The 17,513-nt window shown below is 44.7% G+C and overlaps 1 protein-coding gene across 4 annotated transcripts in view; it reads left to right on the top strand.

Annotated features, from left to right (window-relative positions):
- Positions 1-17,513, top strand: part of Svil (supervillin) — a 195,599-nt gene that overhangs the window by 59,986 nt on the left and 118,100 nt on the right. The window contains exon 1 of one of the 4 annotated variants that reach the window (XM_006254031.5): positions 8,680-17,411. The exons of 2 other annotated variants lie outside the window; for them this stretch is intronic. The gene's annotated coding sequence lies outside the window, so the exon portion shown is untranslated. Of the gene's footprint in view, positions 1-8,679; positions 17,412-17,513 lie in introns of those variants that run through there. One more of the 4 variants, NM_001108416.3, reaches the window with a different exon arrangement.

Genomic DNA, 17,513 nt, shown 5'->3' with positions numbered 1-17,513 from the left:
AACTTTAAACGAATAATGTAAAATGAAGTTTTCACTACATAGTAGCATGACAAAAATAGGATAAACTTAAGAGATGTCAAAGGGAATATTTCTTAGCTATGGGACATCATTGAAATAATTAATTATGAAAACACTCCATATTTATGGATAAATATAGTTAGTATTATAAAATACATAATACTTCTAATAGGACATAATGCTATAAACTCAGCATGCAGACATTGAAAGTTAGAAAGAACAGTGAGTTTGAGGCCAGGCTGGGCTACATATTGAAGCCTTGTCTCATAACAAAAAGTAAGCCAAAATTCAATACTTGCCAACTTTAGCCACAAATTCGATTCAGTCTCTCTAAAAATTCAGTTGGATCCTTTGCAGTTAATCCTATGACTGATGTGGAAAATCAGTGGAACCAGGATGGCCACAACAGGCCAGAGAACAAAACAGAAAACAGCCTCCTGATTTAAAATTACTACGGAATCACAGTAATCAGGACCCGGCATCCCATTGGAAATGCAGACACATAGGATATAGTTGAAGGTCTAGAAACAAATCCATACATTTGTGCTTGATTGATGTCTGGCAGTTTAGTAAAACAATTCTAAGAGGAAAGAACTGTGTCTTTAGTGACTGCGGGCTGTCCAAGTGCAGAAGGATGAGCGTGAGTCCACAACTCACACCATCTCATAAGAATTGATTCAAGACAAATCAAAGCATAATGTAAGAGTTACAACTTTAAAAGGGATAGAAAACTTAGAAGAAACTAGATGAAAACGTAAGCTTAATGCTTTTCTATGGGGGTGTGGTTTTTAAGATACAATATCAAAAGCACAATCATAGGAGAGAAATACACAAAACCACCTTCCCCAAGATTAAAAGCTTCTGTTTATCAAAGTGAGAGAGTGGTAGAACTGGAGAGGGGCTCAGAGGTCAAGGACTTCTGTGCAGTCATGAGGACCAGAGCTTGGACTCCACCACACATGTAGGGAAAACAAAAAAGCCAGGTTCAGTTGTGTAACCCCAGCATTGAGAGCACACAGGTAAAAGAGTCAGTAGGGCATGCTGGCTGCCAGCCTACTGCGAAATGCAAGGCCAAAGTTCAGCATGAGCCCTTGCCTTCCAAAAGAAACAAGGCCAAGAGCAGTAGAGGAAGACAGTGGACACTCTGGGACATACACCTTCACAAAGCAAGAGAAGAAAATGGACAAAATAGTTTCAAGTTATACGTGTGATGAGGGGGCTTGTCTAGAACCTGTTAGGGCTTTTATAACTTTAAAAACAGTGAACACTAGGTAAAAGGCCTGGATAGATATATCGGCAGAAAAGACAAGCTAACAATGAGGAAGCACAGGAGAAGGGTTTTTACCATTATTTTTCCTTAGGTTGTGTAGCACAAGGACAGTCAGACACATCATCCCCAGTTGAAAGACACATAGGGATAGGCACGGTGGGTATTGGTGACATGGAGGAGTGGGAGCTTCCTTATGCTGCTAAGTTTGTTTGGCTCCACGAGGCTGGGGATGCCTCTGAAACATTCAAACATGGAAACGTGGAGGTGAGTGTGGAACTCTGATGTACGGTCCAAAAAGGAGGTGAAACACAATGACAGGCAAACCCACATTTGGGGTGCTCAGTGAGGTTAGTATGAAGTGGTTTACAGTTACAGAGCCACAGAAGGACCTGGCCAAGCACCAGCCAGGTCCCAGAAAGACTGCCACCCTGTGCTCTGTTTTCTAGTGGTTTGAGTTGTGTTTGTAGTTTTGTTTTTGTATTGTGCTAGGGATTGGATCCAAATTCTGGGCACATGCTAACCATGAGCTTGACCATTGGGGTACCCCCAGGCAATTTGTTACTGTAATGGGGAGGATAGAGAAAGAGGACACTGTGTCAATGCCTTGCTGGGTCTCACTAAGACATGAGTATGCGTCATTGGAAACATAGCAGGCCCCAAGGTAGAGGACACACACAGAGAAAGAGGGAGGGGGAGGGGGAGGGGAAGGAGAAGAGGGAAAGGGAGAGGAATGGGGGCAGGAATGGAGAGAGAGGGGCGGGAGGAGAGTGACTTTTTGGAAACCTCAAAAGATGCTGACTACAGCTCTTGACGCCTCCATTAGCATAGCCCCATCACTCCCAGGATTCTTTAAAAATTTAGATGATTGGAAATTGCTCTTTGAGACTCATGTTCCTTCAAGTGACAGCCCAGTCTTCCTTCCTACTGTGAAGCTGCTCCCCGGGGACAGGCTGCTCTTCAGACTGGGAAGCGCTTTCTATAAGTTTGGAGCCAATATTTCGCTTTGTGCCAAATGAGTGCAGGTCTCAAGTTAGATGAATCTAAGCAGTATTTGCTTTTCCTCCTACAAAACACGCACGTGTGTGTGTGTGTGTGTGTGTGTGTGTGTGTGTGTGTTGTTTATTTTTGACTCATGATCTGGGAGTTTTTGTACACGTTGGCAATATATATTGGGGGTTTTGAAAAAAATATAGTTTTCAGTATTACTTTCTGTATTCCAGAATAGGTATCTTAATTCATTCTAGAACATAGGTTCCCAGGATTTTAAAATGTATCATTGTGAGAAAATGAGGGTTGACCAGATGGCTCACCAGGTAAATGAGCCTACTGCCAAGCCTGCTGACTTACATGGTGGAGGGAGAGAACTGACTTTCACATGCTACTCTCAGACCTCACTTGCACACCATTGCACCCATACAGATACATGCCCACATAAGGCTTTACAATGTAATTGATTTTGTGTACTACTCGATGATACCACTGTCTTAGCAAAAGCTCTGACTTTAAATCTTGGGTGTGTTCTGTTGTTGTTTTGCTTTTTAAATTTTGTTTTCAGTTCCTTTAGGACTTTAGCACTATCAACTTCCAGTCACGGGAGCATGGAGTGGTTATCAGGAAGGAATTGGTTGACCTTTGATTGATAGTTTGGGACTGTGTGCTAAGGGACTTTCAATTGCTTGATCTCAGAATGCAAGAGAAAGTGCTGCAGAGAGGAAGGGTTGGAAGTCTCTGCTGGCAGACTAAGCCCTGGAGCCAGGCTGCAGCAGGCCTCAGCATGGCCAGGGCCAGCCCAGGTCAGTGTCTTAGAGTCTGGTTCTTCTTGGAGCTGCTGTGGGTAGCAGGTGCTGCTGACACACAGCTGCCTTGGTGGAGGAGTTCCGATTCCATCTGCTCCGGGTGGATCTGTGCAAATTGCTTTGTTTCTCAGAAATATCTTATTTGTCTTGGGGTGTAGCCAGGCCTCTAATGTGGGTGGTGTGCGCTGTGTCGTAAACCTTGGGCCCCAGAGCCTGAGCCTTGCCTTGCTGTCGGCTCAGATGCTTCTGTGAAGCCAGCCTGAAGGCTGTGGAGACTTCCGGGTAGAGAGAAGGAATGTGCTCACACCTGTGTGGACAGATGACTAAGGTGAGGTGAGCTGCTACCATGAGAAGACAGCAGAAGAGGCCAGGGGAGGGAACTGGGGCTGTCCTATGTAGGGCCATGAGCTGTGTTTAAACAATGCTTGACTTTCCAAGGTCTGAGGAAGTCTTTTGGTGTTACTCATTCTTATACCTGTCAAGGACAGCGAGATATTGATGATGAAATTGGTGTCTGGACAGTCAATTGAACATGCAACTAAAATTCTTAAGTAAAATTACCTACCTTCCCTCCTGAATCCATTCTCTCCCCTCTTTCCCTCCATCGCTCTGTCCATCCCTCTCAACTCTTTCCCTCCCTTTTTTACCTCTGTTCCTCCCTCCTGTTTTCCTTCCTCCTGCTGTCTGCTGCCACTCTCTTAACAGGTAAAATAAACCAGAATATAGTCCTTCTAAAGGAATCTCTCTCTTTTAAATTTTTTTATTAAATCTAATTCATCTCTAGGCCTAATTTATAATAAAATTTATCTTGGACCAGGAAGGAGGCACCATGGATGGCTGTAAGGCAGGTTTGCACTTCTCCAAGGCCCCTCTTTCTCCATCCCCCACATACGCATGCTCAGAACACATACAACCCTACCTATAACTTCATAAAAAATAGGCCACACAAACTTCGAAAGGCAAGTGGGGTGTGCACTGCGGTAAAGCCAGAGGTTGACTCTAAATTGGAACGGGTCTCAGTGTTTCTCATTTCAGTTTCTTTGGATTGTTTCACTAATTCTCATCACTGGGCTTAAGACTTTTCAAACATTCTTTGGCCCTGGGAGGGAGTTGTATAACCATAAAACTTGAGAATCCTGGCCCTGGAATAAATGTTCCTTTAAAACCCCAAGGACAGAAAATTGAACACAGCTGTGCAAAAAAAAAAAAAAAAAAAAAAAGAAAGAAAGAAAAAGAAAAAGAAAAAGAAAAAAGCAGAGTGCTGGTTCCAGGCTGCAGGCCTCCTGACCAACTTTCTCAGGGCACTTGGGCTGTGGCTTCCTGGAGATGGGAGACAGGGTGCCGCTTCAGGAAGGAGCCAGAACCCTCAGAACTGTGCTGTTGCTGGGCGGGGTGCAGAGTGAGCTCCTTTTCTTGATTGTGCTCTGCAGAGGATTGGGGTTTCTGGGTCATTTTGCTAGACAACATGAGTCCACAGAATTTGCAGTCAGTCCCTAGGAAAGCAACCTCAGGGCCTAAAGGCAGCACCCAGGGTCAGAGGAACCCTAAACGGTTCCCCCTGCTCCTGTGGCCATCGAGCTTTGCCCAGAATGAAAAGTCTTCAGAGTATGGTCCTGAGAAAAAGGACTTCCCCAGCTCCACCCGCAGCCCAAGTATGAAAACCAGGATGTTGGTTGTGATGTGTGCCTGTTAGGTCCCTCTGTCCAGGCTGTGGTTCTCAGGGAGTTCTCCCCTTGGGCCCTAACCTTGAGGTGGCCTGGCATTAGTCACTTCTCTCTATGTCAGACCATGTAACTATGATTTGTACTTCTTCCTTTACAAGATTAGATTACTGTAATTTTCATATCCTGGATGGCCCACTTGGGATTTCAATTAATACTCATTGGTACAGGAAGCAGTCTCGTGTTTCTGGAGAGAAAAAGAGTAAATTTGCCTGCTTGGCCATAGTCTAAGCACATTAGGCAGGATCCCCTGAAAAGCGATCCTGCCTTCAGGACTTACCACATCAGATAGCTGTCCATGAGGGTTGCTGTGCCTCTGCGTGAGTACAGTCCCTGAGAGATGGATTTGCTTAAGCAACGCCAGGCTTGTAGGATAAAAATGCATGGTGAAAGCCAGAGAGCTTCATGTTGACATCAGACTGTTGAATGAGAGAATTCTTCCCCAACCAGGCACTTTGGAAGGAGGCAGACAGACTTAGGCTTGTGAGATCATCTGCCCAGACCCTTCCTGGGATATAAAGGACACCTTGAGGGGCAAATCTGCCTTTAAGTACGGATAGTTTTTTCTATGTGACATATGCGTATATGGTGCGCTCTCTCTCTCTCTCTCTCTCTCTCTCTCTCTCTCTCTCTCTGTGTGTGTGTGTGTGTGTGTGTGTGTGTGTGTGTGTGTGTGTGTATCTTCCTCAGTCATTCTCCATTTTAGTTTCTCCAAACACACATTTCAGTTTCTTAGAGTCCTCATTTCCTGGCTAATAGGAAAGGTTGGATTTGTGTCCATCCACTGAACATCACTGGTCTGGATGAAGTCTGTCAGAGGCTGCATTTCAGTTCTACAAGAGCCAAGATTCATTCCCCCATCTCAAGTTCCCCAAAGCAGAAGTACAACAACTTTTAGGGGAAGTGAGGGACAGGAGAAATAAGAACTTTCTCTGAAACTGGAGCTTACCAATTATGCTAGACTGGACTGACCAATGTCCTTCTGTCTCTGCCTCTCTAGTTGTAAGATTACAAGCTGTGCCTGGCTTTATGTAGGTACTGGGAAATCAAACACAAGTCCTCAGGGACTTTACCAACTATGCCATCTGCCCAGCCCTAGAAATTATACTACTGTAGTCTTCAAGCCACCATGTATTGAGCCTATCTGCTAGGCACTGTTCTAGGTTCTGAAGACAACAGGCCACAAAGTGGACGGCTATGTCTGGCCTCATGTAGGTCATGTTTCATGAACCTGTGAACCATGAGCTGATGCCTGGGTGACAGGGGCATCCTCGGAGGAGCTCAGGAGGAACTGTGGTCATGCAAATGCATTTATTCTTTTCTCCCACACAATGGGCCTTTCTCTTCTACCACAACATGGGCCCTGTGTGGTTTTCAGCCAATCACCTGTTCTTTGTGTATAGTCAAGAATAATTCACTTGGTGTTGGGAGAAATCAGCTGATAACTCCAGACCTCTGAAAGGATGGTCTGCTGTACTAGGTCCTCAGGAGAGGGAAGTTGAAGTGTGTCTTATTCTTACCTATCTTATCTTTTCTTTTCCCCTGTGCACTCAGTCTCCCTTCTTCCCTCTTGACTCATGGATTCCATCTCTCTCATGCCCCCTCATTTTCGTGGTCACCTCCTGTCCCTCACTTCCCCTAAAAGTTGTTGTACTTCTGCTTTGGGGAACTTGAGATGGGGGAATGAATCTTGGCTCTTGTAGAACTGAAATGCAGCCTCTGACAAAGACTTCATCCAGACCAGTGATGTTCAGTGGATGGACACAAATCCAACCTTTCCTATCAGCCAGGAAATGAGGACTCTAAGAAACTGAAATGTGTGTTTGGAGAAACTAAACATTTTCAGCTGCCTTCTATGTCTTCCCATTGCTTATTTTTCCTCAACTTGTACTCTTGGGGACCTATGTTCCCAATGCCAAGTTGAAGCCACAGGCACATGCGAAGTGTGACAGTATAGTGCCAAAGAATGAGTGTGCGGTGGAGAGTCCAGTGCAATAGAATGCGTGTGTGGTGGAGCATCCAATGCAGTAGAATAACTGTACAGTGGAGGGCCCAGTCCTGTAGTGCACTGTACAGTAGAGGGTCCACTGCTGAAGTAAGTGTACAGTGGAGGGTCCAGTGGTCCAGTGCTGTAATAAGTGTACAGTGGAGGGTCCAGTGCTGTAATAGACTGTACAGTGGCAGGTCTAGTGCTCTAGTACACTGAATAGTGGTGGGTCTAGTGCTATGGTATACTGTTCAGTGGAGGCTTCAGTGCTGTAGCCAACTGTACAGTGGAGGGTTCAATAGAGTTATTGTGGTCTAGAGGAAACCAGTGCCATAGAATGACCACAGTGTCCATTACTGGATTACTGAGCCATGAAATGTCAATCACTGTCTGATTACTATATAGTGGAGAGTCCGGTGCTGTAGAATGACTATACGATGGCGACTCCGGTTATAGTATAGAATGGTTGTACAGTAAACAGGCCAGCACTGTAGAATGGCCATCCAGTGGAAGGTCCTAAGCTGTGGCATTACTGCACCACAGTGAGTACAGCTTCCTAGAATGGCTTTACAGTAGGGGTAGAGCTCTGTACAATGAGTGAGCGGGGGAGGATCCAGCACTATAGGATTACTGTACTATGGAGTATCCAGTGATATAGAGTTACTGCTCTGTAGAGTACCCTGTGCTGTAGGGTTATGTGAAATAGAGGTCTCAGCACTTTAAATTATACTACCTTAGAAAATCGAGCAGAATTACTAGATCACAGGATGTTTGTTGTTGTAAAATGATTGTATTATGGAGAGTCCAGGATTGTAGGATGACTGTTTAATGGAGGGTCTAGCACTACAGAAAAATTATGACCCCAGTGGTCCAAGGATGTAGAATGACTATATTATGTATCTGACAATTTAGAATGACTGTATCATGAAGGATTCACTCAGGAAAATGACTGTACAGTGCAGGACCCTGCTTTTGTAGAATGATCGTAGAGTTGAGAATTCAGGACTGTAGAATGACTATGTCATGGAGAGTACAGATTTATAGAATGATGATACTCTGGAGGGTCCAAATATATATAATGACAGTATTGTTACAGGTTCGGCCCTGCAGAATGACTGCTCAGTGGAGGATCCAACACTGTAGAATGACTGTACAATGGAGAGTCCAGCACTGTTAATCGTGCAGGTCCAGCACGATAGGATAATAGTACCTTGCAAGACCCAGTGGTCTAGTGTTACTGTACTGCGGAGTATAGATGACTGTACCATGGAGGGTCCAGTTCTTTAGATTAACCGGGCTGTGGGAAGTCCATCTCTGTAGAATGACAGTGCTGGCAAAAGGCCAGCAGTGAAGAATGACTATACTGTGTATGGTCTAGTGAAGGCTCGACTGTTGTAAGATCACTGTACTCTGTACTATAGAATGATGCCAGTGTCCAGTGCCTTAGAATGATGGCACCTTGGAGTGTACACTCCTGTATTGTCAATGATCCGCAGTGTAGAATGACTACACTGTGCATGGTTCAGTGCTAGAATGACTTTACTTTTCAGGATCCCACACTGTAGAATGATTGCACCCTGTAGCGTCTAGCACTGTAGAAGTGTTGCACTGGGGTTGGGGATTTAGCTCAGTGGTAGAGCGCTTGCCTAGGAAGCGCAAGGCCCTGGGTTCGGTCCCCAGCTCCGAAAAAAAAAAAAAAAAAAAAAAGAAGTGTTGCACTGTATGTGTATATAGAATTTTTGAAATGTGGAGTGTCTATCACTTTATAACTGCTTAGGGCCATTCAAGACCACCTGGATTTTTTTTTTCTGGAGCTGGGAACCGAACCCAGGGCCTTGCGCTTGCTAGGCAAGCGCTCTACCACTGAGCTAAATCCCCAACCCCCCTGTCTATCACTTTATGATGGACACTTTAGAGTGTCCAGTGCTGTAAAATGACTAAACTGTGGAGGATTCAGAGCTGTAGGCAAACTGTACTGTGGACGGCACAATGATATAGAATTACTGTACCATTGTACGTAAAGTGTTGTACAATGACTTTTGTGTGCAGGGTTCCTTGTTATAGAATTATAATACCGTTGAATGTCTGGTGTTACTGAGTGAGTCTAGCGTGTACAATCCAGTGTTATGAGTGTTCAGTGTTGTTGAGTGACTACCATGTGGGATTGAGGGTTACAGAGTGAACCAAGCAAGATGCAGTGCTGTAGAATAAGTAGCGTAGATTGCCCAGTGCCACTAGACAATGACTTTATTGTGGTGGGCACAGTGCTGTAGAATTACTGCACTGCAGAGTGTCCAGTGCTGTGGAATTATTATACCATCAAAGGTCTATCTCTATGGACTTATATTGTTGGCTGCCCTCATTATAGGTTTATTGAGCTCTTGAATTGCCATGATGCACCCATCACATGTTCTGAAGAAGGTAAGACTAGGATCCTCTCAGGTTGCAGAATGTGTGCTACCAGCTGGGTGGTACACATCTCTGAGAGCATGCTCCTCAAAGGCCCCCTGTATCCAGTATATATAAGACTTCTAGTATTCTGGGTGTCTTACTTAGAGTTTTACCTCTGTGAACAGACACCATGACCAAGACAACTCTTATAAGGACAACATTCAATTGGGGCTGCCTTACAGGTTCAAAGGTTCAGTCCATTATCATCAAGGCAGGAGAATGGCATTGTCCAGGCAGGCATGGTGCAGGCAGAGCTGAGAGTTCCACACCTTCATCTGAAATCCACTAGCAGAATACTGACTTCTAAGAAAGCTAGGATGAGGCTCTTAAAGCTCACACCCAGGGTGACACACCTACTCCAACAGGGCCACATCTACTCCAACAGGGCTACACCTTCTAATAGTGCCACTCCCTGGGCCGAGCATATACAAACCATCACACTGGGCAATAGCACAAGTGCTTCTCCCTTTCTGGCAGTCCGTGGGAGGAACTTAGGTTTGTTATGCTCTTCACTTAATGACGGGTCATTTCCTGCTGGTGTGTAGGCCTAGCAAAGGAAATCATGGTGAGGCTGTGCCTGAGGTTAGTAGAAAGGAGAAGGCTGACAGATCTCTGCTAGTGCAGGAAATCCTCACTCATTTGGATATGCCCATCAGCTTTGCCTCACTTGAGAAGAGTCTCTGGGGTTCTGCTATACCATGTCCACTGCGCCAGAGAGACAGAAAGTCCCTATTTTTAGATATCTAACAGCCTAACTGGAGCATGTCACACTTGGTACATCTCTGGTTACTTGTAGGACTCTTACTCTGGTGTCCAGGAATGCGAGGTTGGTCCAGCTGAAAGCCAGGCTGTGTCCCTGGAGTCTGGGCCAGGCTCACCCCTGGCAAACTCCTGTTTCATTTTGATTTTGAGGCCAGCACTGTCTGGGTCGAGCCTTGTGGCACAGCCATTGCTCTGTAGCAGCCACTTGGGAGAATCAGCTGTGTCATTTGTCCAACCCACTGACTTACAAATGACCCTGGAGCTCAAAAGGTCTTCGTCCACAGCCAGTTAAGTTTGCCAGAAGCTTTCAGAAAGAGAGCACAGAGTCCACAGGCTGCTTGAATGAGAAGGGATTAACTGGAACCATTATTACTGAAGACATTTGTCTTGTAAATAAAGCTCCTCACAAGCTGATTGACTGTGGTATAGATGGCCACAGAGTTAGACCCACAATGATTCATGAAAGTAGATGCTAGGAGACCGTGCATGTCCCTGTTAGAACCCTAAGCTCTTTGAAAAAAATGAATGAATACAAGTCTTGTCCTACCACAGCAGGAATCAGGATACTACACAGGTCCAGGCTATGTGGCCTTTCATCTCCTGGAAAGCCTAAAAAAATTTCCAGTATCTGCTCAAGTTCATTGATGTTAGAAAGCAGGACATTTAGAGTGTTGTGAAGGCAGAAGGCTTAGAGGATTGTGGCCTTGTTTTGCTTTCCTGGTCAGGCTCTGATGTCACTATTTTAGAACAAGAAGGGAGATAATGAGACCAAGGCTGCTACCCAGAATCACTTGTGCAGCCCTAACGAGATGGTTTTCTGAATTATGCATTGGTTGGTGATTGTGAGGAAGAGCAGAAAATCTTGTAGCTGCATTAAGACATCTGGGGGCTTGGAAATGTGCTATACCCAGAACTCAGATAACAAAGCTGGATCAAGTAGCATGCACTTAAAATACCATTGATGGAAAAAGAGAGCCAAGAGCATCCCTGGGTTCACTGGCCAGTCAGCTGAGCCTATCAGCAGTCCTAGATCCCAATTATAAAACCACACTGGATAACAGACACCACATAAAGGATGACACACCAGGTTGACTTCTGGCTGCCCCATGCATGTGCATACACAAACATATACATCCACACACATCTTAAAAGAAAGAAGCAGAGGAAGAGAGAGCTAGAGAAAGGAAGGGGAGAATGAATGAATTAATGAATCAGTTGATCAATGAGTCTACCCACAAGTCCTTTGATACTGGTGTTAAGAGTTTCATATCACAAGCATCTATTATGTGTATGGAGTGACTGACTGACTCCCATTCTTTTGATACAAAAAGATCATGGGTCCCCTGCCCTTTTAGGACCAGGGAAGGGTTTAGTTGAATTTTAAGGGTGGTGAGGACTTTTCTGAGTGAGGAAGGGGGAAAGGCATTTACTGGAGGCAGGAGTGCCTTATTCTAGCAATATGATATGTATGGCTGCTGACGTATTGTGTGCACATGACCTGATGGGGTGGTAGTGATGTGGCATGCTACTAAAGAGGTGTGAGGGTTCGTGTGAGGACCCAGTAGATGTATTTGTTCACCTTTGTTTTCTGCCAGTAGGACTGTGCTGGACGATACCTGAGAAAATCCTCCTAGTGCTCTAAGGACAAATAACTTCTCAGTCTGTAATGAGATCACCTCTAGGCTAAGTGTAATTTCTCAGTGTTTATAAGACTATGATTAAACATTTTCTTTAGACAACTTAATGTTAAAGCTTGGCAAGCAAGGTGAAGAAGCTGTTACCCACCTGTCCAGTAGCTGCAGCTTCTCACAGGTCTGTCTGTGAGGAAAGCTAGGAGGGAAGCCAGGGCCTGCAGGGAAGCTCTTGACAGCCAATCTGGAAGCAGCAGGCTGGATGGTGTGAGCTGTGGCTATGAGGGAGAAAAGAGCTTAAGAGGCATCTATAACAGTCCTGATTGTCTCTGTGAGGAAATACAAGAAACCCGAGGCCACACAGCAAGATTCTGCAGTTGGGGTGGACCTGACTCCTGGTTTGGTGACCAAGATGCAGGGTTGAAGGGTGGCCACTTGGGAAAACAAGATTAATTTCCACAGTCAGAGCAGATGTGTGTGTGTAACATTATTTGTCTTGAGTTTCCTGTCCCTGGGTGGCATCCTGGGAGGCTGGAGAGGTGACTCGGTGGCTAAAGGGCTCGTTGCACAAGTGTGAGAACACAAGCTTGGTCCCCAGCACCCATATGAAAAGCAAGCCACATTCACCCATGACGAGTGCAATATTAATTATCTGCTGGTTGTTATGGCCCCTCACACCTCTCAATATCTGTAGGGGGTCTGTGCGCCACATTTGTTCATGTAATCCCCAAGACAAAGAAACACTGTAAACTTACACACAAGCTGTAAGCCTTGACTGGGCAGGTCCTGAGCTACTCTAACTGAGTTGCAAACCACAGGCCATGTTACTCGCAGTTAGAGCTACTCACCCGATTTGTTCTGTTCCATGTGTGTCCTCAGGACCAATTTCTCTTGGCCGTGTGCTCATCATCCATTGGTTTCTTGCCAACTTTTCTCCTCCACTGCCTTCCCCTCCTTCTTGTGATCTCTCAAGACCCCTCACTAGATTCCAAGTCCCACCTTCTTCTCCTCTCTGCCCTGTCATAAGCCCCAGCCATTTATTGACCAGTCAGGAATCCCTGGGGCATTCTTTACATAGGTTAGTGCAGTGCCCCAAGGTCAGGTTGCAGTCTGGACCAGGGCACAGAACTCAGCTTCTGAATACATAGTGCACAAGACTAACCCCAACATGTAACCCCAGGATTCGGGGTGGAGACAAGAGGATTACTGGAGTTTGTTGGCTGCCAGCCTAGACAAACATACAGACAAACAAAAACAGTAATCTTTAGGTTGAGCAAAGGCCCTGCCTGAAGGGAATAGAGGTCAGAATGATAGGGGAGGCCATCTGAAACCCTTCTCTGAACTCTGTGTGCACTCATGGGTGCAGACAAGCAGCACATGCACATATATACACACAGATTTGAACATATACACAGAGTAAACAAAATAAAGAAGAATACAAAGAGGTCATGTCTCTTCAGCCAGTGTCTCCCGGTGGGAATGCCATATACATATATTATGTCTCCTCACATCGTGAACCCCAACAGGAATATCACATAAAGAGATGTTATCACCCAGTGTCCCAGTGTCCCAGTGTCCCAGTGTCCCAGTGGAACACCTTGCAAATTATGGAAAGGGATTGCCGCCAGAACACTGCTGTTGACACAGTCAGTAGATGAATGGAGAGTTTTGTAACAAGGATCCCCCTAGTTCTCTCTGTAGCCTGCTTACTGCATCCTTAACTGTGGTCCTCACTGCCTGCTTACTGCATCCTTAACTGTGGTCCTCACTGCCTGCTCACCTCATCCTTAACTGTGGTCCTCACTGCCTGCTTACCTACCTCATCTCTCTGTTTACACAATGTTGTCACTGTGGAAAGTCATGCAAGTGAGATTATTATACATTTACAGTCTGAGATTGACTTTCATTTGCTCAGCTTGGTTCCTGGACTATTTTTCCAAGTCAATACATGTGCCAATAATTGGTTATTTTATACAATTTAGTAGTATCTGATGGTCTGGATATACCATAATGAAGATTTTATATTTTGAATTTTTGTTGGTTGCTGTCCAGCTGCTCTAGGCTGGGCATATTTGCTGTGGATCTGTTACTGGGTTCCTTATTCTGCACCAATGTTTGCCTTTCTATTGCTGTATTAAACATCATGACCAAAGATAACTTGGGGAGGAAATGTTTTATTTGGTATACGCTTCCAGGTCACCGTGTAACACTGGGAGAAGTTATTTCAAAAACTGAAGCAGAAGGTGTTTTCCTTTTTCATGACTTTTTAGCAATTTTTGTGTTTTTGTATAAGAATTATGTAATGCTTATCAGTTCAGTTTGGTATTGATATCTTTTTATGCTGACTTCCCCAATCTATGAACACAGTCTACATCTACTGATAATGTTGAAATCTTCTTGGTGTTCATCAATGTCTTGTGGTTTTATCACTGGTTTATATCTCAATATTTTACTTCTTTGGAATGATGGTGTAAGTTGTATTTTACTTTTCTAATGTTCATTCTTTTTTTTAAATTCTTTTTTTTTTCCTTTTTTTTTCCGGAGCTGAGGACCGAACCCAGGACCTTGCGCTTGCCTCGCTCTACCACTGAGCTAAATCCCCAACCCCTATGTTCATTCTTGATATAAAGTCACTATCATAGAATACATTTTCCTTAGCAATGGTGATTCTTACCTTGTTCCATGACAGATTAGAATTTATAATAAAATGGATATGACAGTTTATTAGTTTATTTATCTACTTTTTTTTAACAGTTTCTCTGTGTAACCCTGGCTGTCTTGGAACTCACTCTGTAGACCAGGCTGGTCTTGAACTCAGAGATAAACTTGCCTCTGCCTCCTGAGTACCAGGATCAAAGTTGTGCGCCACCAGGCCTAGCTTAATGAACAGCTAACTATTCAGTAATAATCGTTATTGTTAAAGTAGTAGTGATCAAGAATAGCACATGAGAACTGGTTATTTATCAAAGACACTGGAAATACTTGAGTATAGTAAAAATTAGTTCTTAGCACTAGTTTTAACTCATTTGTGTTTTACATTTTCTTATGACATTTTCCGGGATTCCGGGTTTAGTGAGCATTTTCTGAGTTGGCCCAAAACTTGAGGACCTTGTCTAAATGGATTGTATGATTAGAATTCATTGAGATCTAAATAATCAAAGTCAGAAGGGATAAAGAAGAGACTAGAGGCTCAGCCTGCCTGACTCCAGATCCCTTTGGTGAGAGACTGTAGGGCTGTGAGCAGTGGCTCAGGCTCATGACAGCTGGGTGTCTACCCAGACACATTGGATCTTCTTTTAGGAAAACGAATCTGTTGGGGCAGCAGTGAGCCAACATTCTTTTCCCATTTTCCTCATAGTTGACATATTCTTTTCAGAAATTTTTACTTATTTTGACTTTGCTTGGCTGCATAACAAACTTAAAACTGCTCTTATAAATATGTAAAACAAGGTGGATATATTTATGCATATCTCTAACCCCAGCACTCTGAGGCAGCACTCTGAGGAACCTGAGGCAGGAAGTTTGTGAGTTTAGGCTAGCCTGTGTTGCATAGTGAATTCTAGGCTAGCCTTGGCTACCTAGCAAGAGCCTGTCTCAAAAACACAGAAAACAAACAAAGTCCAAAACAGAGTTGGGAGATAGCTCGATGGAGAAGAGCCCTTGGCATGTAAGCCAGAGGACCCCAGAATCCTCAGCACTTAGTGTGAAAATGTGGCTTTTGTGGGTCCTCAGTGTTGAGGGGATGGAGACAGGCAGATCAAGGGAGTTCACCAGACAGGCAACCAGTCTGAAATGAAATAAGCTTCAGGTTTTGTGAGAGAACCCACCTGCCTCATGGCAGAGTCTCCTGAGCTATAGAGAAGGGCACCTGATGTCCTCCATTGGCCTCACATGTATGGAAATGGACCCACATACCTATATATGTATACATGCACACACCACAAGCACAATATCAGAATGCACTTAAACAGGATAAAAGAGACGGAAAGATGAGGGAAACACTAAATGTGTAGAAGAGATCATAAGATGCAGATTGCCAACTCAAATTGGATGCCAAGTTGTGCTGGAAACTTTTGTAGAATTGTCATTTGGAAGTGGATTAAAAATTGGCTTGACAGACAGTTTTAACCCTTGAACAGAACAGTCTGAAGCCAGTGTCCAATTGCTACACCTCTCCAGGGTATCTGCTGTCTGATTTTTACATCAACACGTAAAAACCGCACATATTTGTAAGGCTATGGTGCTTTGATCCATGGATGGAGTCGTGACATTTAGCTTTTCCGTCCCCACAGACAGTCCCCTTCTCATGGCTGTGGCATTCTTTGTATTTTAACCACACTACACAGCATCCTCATCCTTTCACCTGAGCAAGGGCTGTCTCTTAGGGATCCGTGTTCTCCTGCAGGGTAATCAGTGACAGGGATTCTGACCCTGTTTCCAGCCCTCCACACTCCTGGCTGCTGCAGCTGGTGGTCGGGGAAGGTGACACTCAGGCACACCAGCCGGAGGCCCACAGAGCACACAGCTCTGCCCTCAGCCCTAAGGAGCTTCGAGTTTACATGGAAGCTAGCTTAGGCAACGGGAGACTCACCCTTACTCTTCTAACAGCAGGGGTGTTTGCCCTGGTAAGTACTTTTGTAAACAGAGTTGCAACGTTTAGTTTTCAGTGTTTAAAAAGCGCAAGTGGCCATTTAAGAAGTGCTTGCAATTGCTTGGTTTTTCCTCCTCCTCTGCTTTTAGTGGTTAAGGATCGTCTGGTTTTGAGTCTTGATGACCGGGAGGATAAACCTGGGTTGTAAGCAAAATGTTCACGTAATTTTACAAAGTACTTCTGACAGTGCCATCTTCTACTGATGGGGCATACTAGTCAGCGTAGAGAGGGCTACACCTGTACATAAAGGCCGACACCTACTGTGTGTGCTGCACCACCGTGTACCCATCCGTCCGTGTGTCTCTGTGTGGTGTTTAGGACCTGGTTTTCATCATGACATTCTGTTCTTTCTGTTAGTCTAAGTCCTAGCTAGCGTGGGAGGTGTGTTTGCTCAACTAACTCCGTACTCAGAAGCCGGTGTACCTTTTTAATTTCTCTATAAAGCAAGCTAGAGACAATGCGGCCAATTGAGTTGCTTTTGAAGTGGCTGCCAGCCAGGCCTGTTGCAACAGCTGACGGCTCTCTCGGTGTCAGAGCTATTTCTGCTCCATTAGCTGCTATCAGGCCATAAAAGGCTGGTCCCCATGTGGAGTTGCCACATTGCCTCTGACTGTGTCCTCCACTGCAGTGTCTTCAGGTTTCATGTGGATTTACCCAGTAATGGATGACTCCTCCAAGACCAGACTGAGCAAACGCAGCCTCGAAGACATCAGGGGCGTGGGGACTTCAAGAAGAAGGCTCCTTTTGTTAATATTTTGGTGTTCTTTCTTCAGAGCAACTCTTGGGATGTAGCCCTCACCTATTTCCTGAATCTGGCACCTCAGCGCCCTCTGGAAAGCACCGTTCTAAACATACCCTGCTGTGAATCACCCCACTGACGGAGGGCGTTTGCTGACCGCTGGTCTTGTGCAGTGCTACTGCTCTAACAGGAAATTTTGCTTTTTGTTTACTCTTTAGAGATAGCGTTCATCGAAGAGACTCTACTCAAAATACCTAAGGCTGAATTAGAGGACATAGCTGGGTTTTGTTTTTGTTTTGTTTTTTTCTTATTAGAACAGTAAGGAATTGTACTGTGTTCCTGGCCCCTCTCACTTAGAGGAACAAGGATTACACAGAAATTTGAAGTAAGTGAAAACTTTTTCTATGTATCTGAATGCAGCTGTGTATCTAGAGGAAGCTCTCTGAGCAGGCTTCTTGGGGAGGTGTTGGGTCAGAGCTTCACCGTT

The sequence above is a fragment of the Rattus norvegicus genome, chromosome 17 (assembly GCF_036323735.1).
Source record: "Rattus norvegicus strain BN/NHsdMcwi chromosome 17, GRCr8, whole genome shotgun sequence".
In the NCBI taxonomy this organism is placed as follows: Eukaryota; Metazoa; Chordata; class Mammalia; order Rodentia; family Muridae; genus Rattus; species Rattus norvegicus.
The sequence above is the reverse complement of the archived record's forward strand: the minus strand, read 5'-3'. Positions and strand labels throughout refer to the sequence as shown.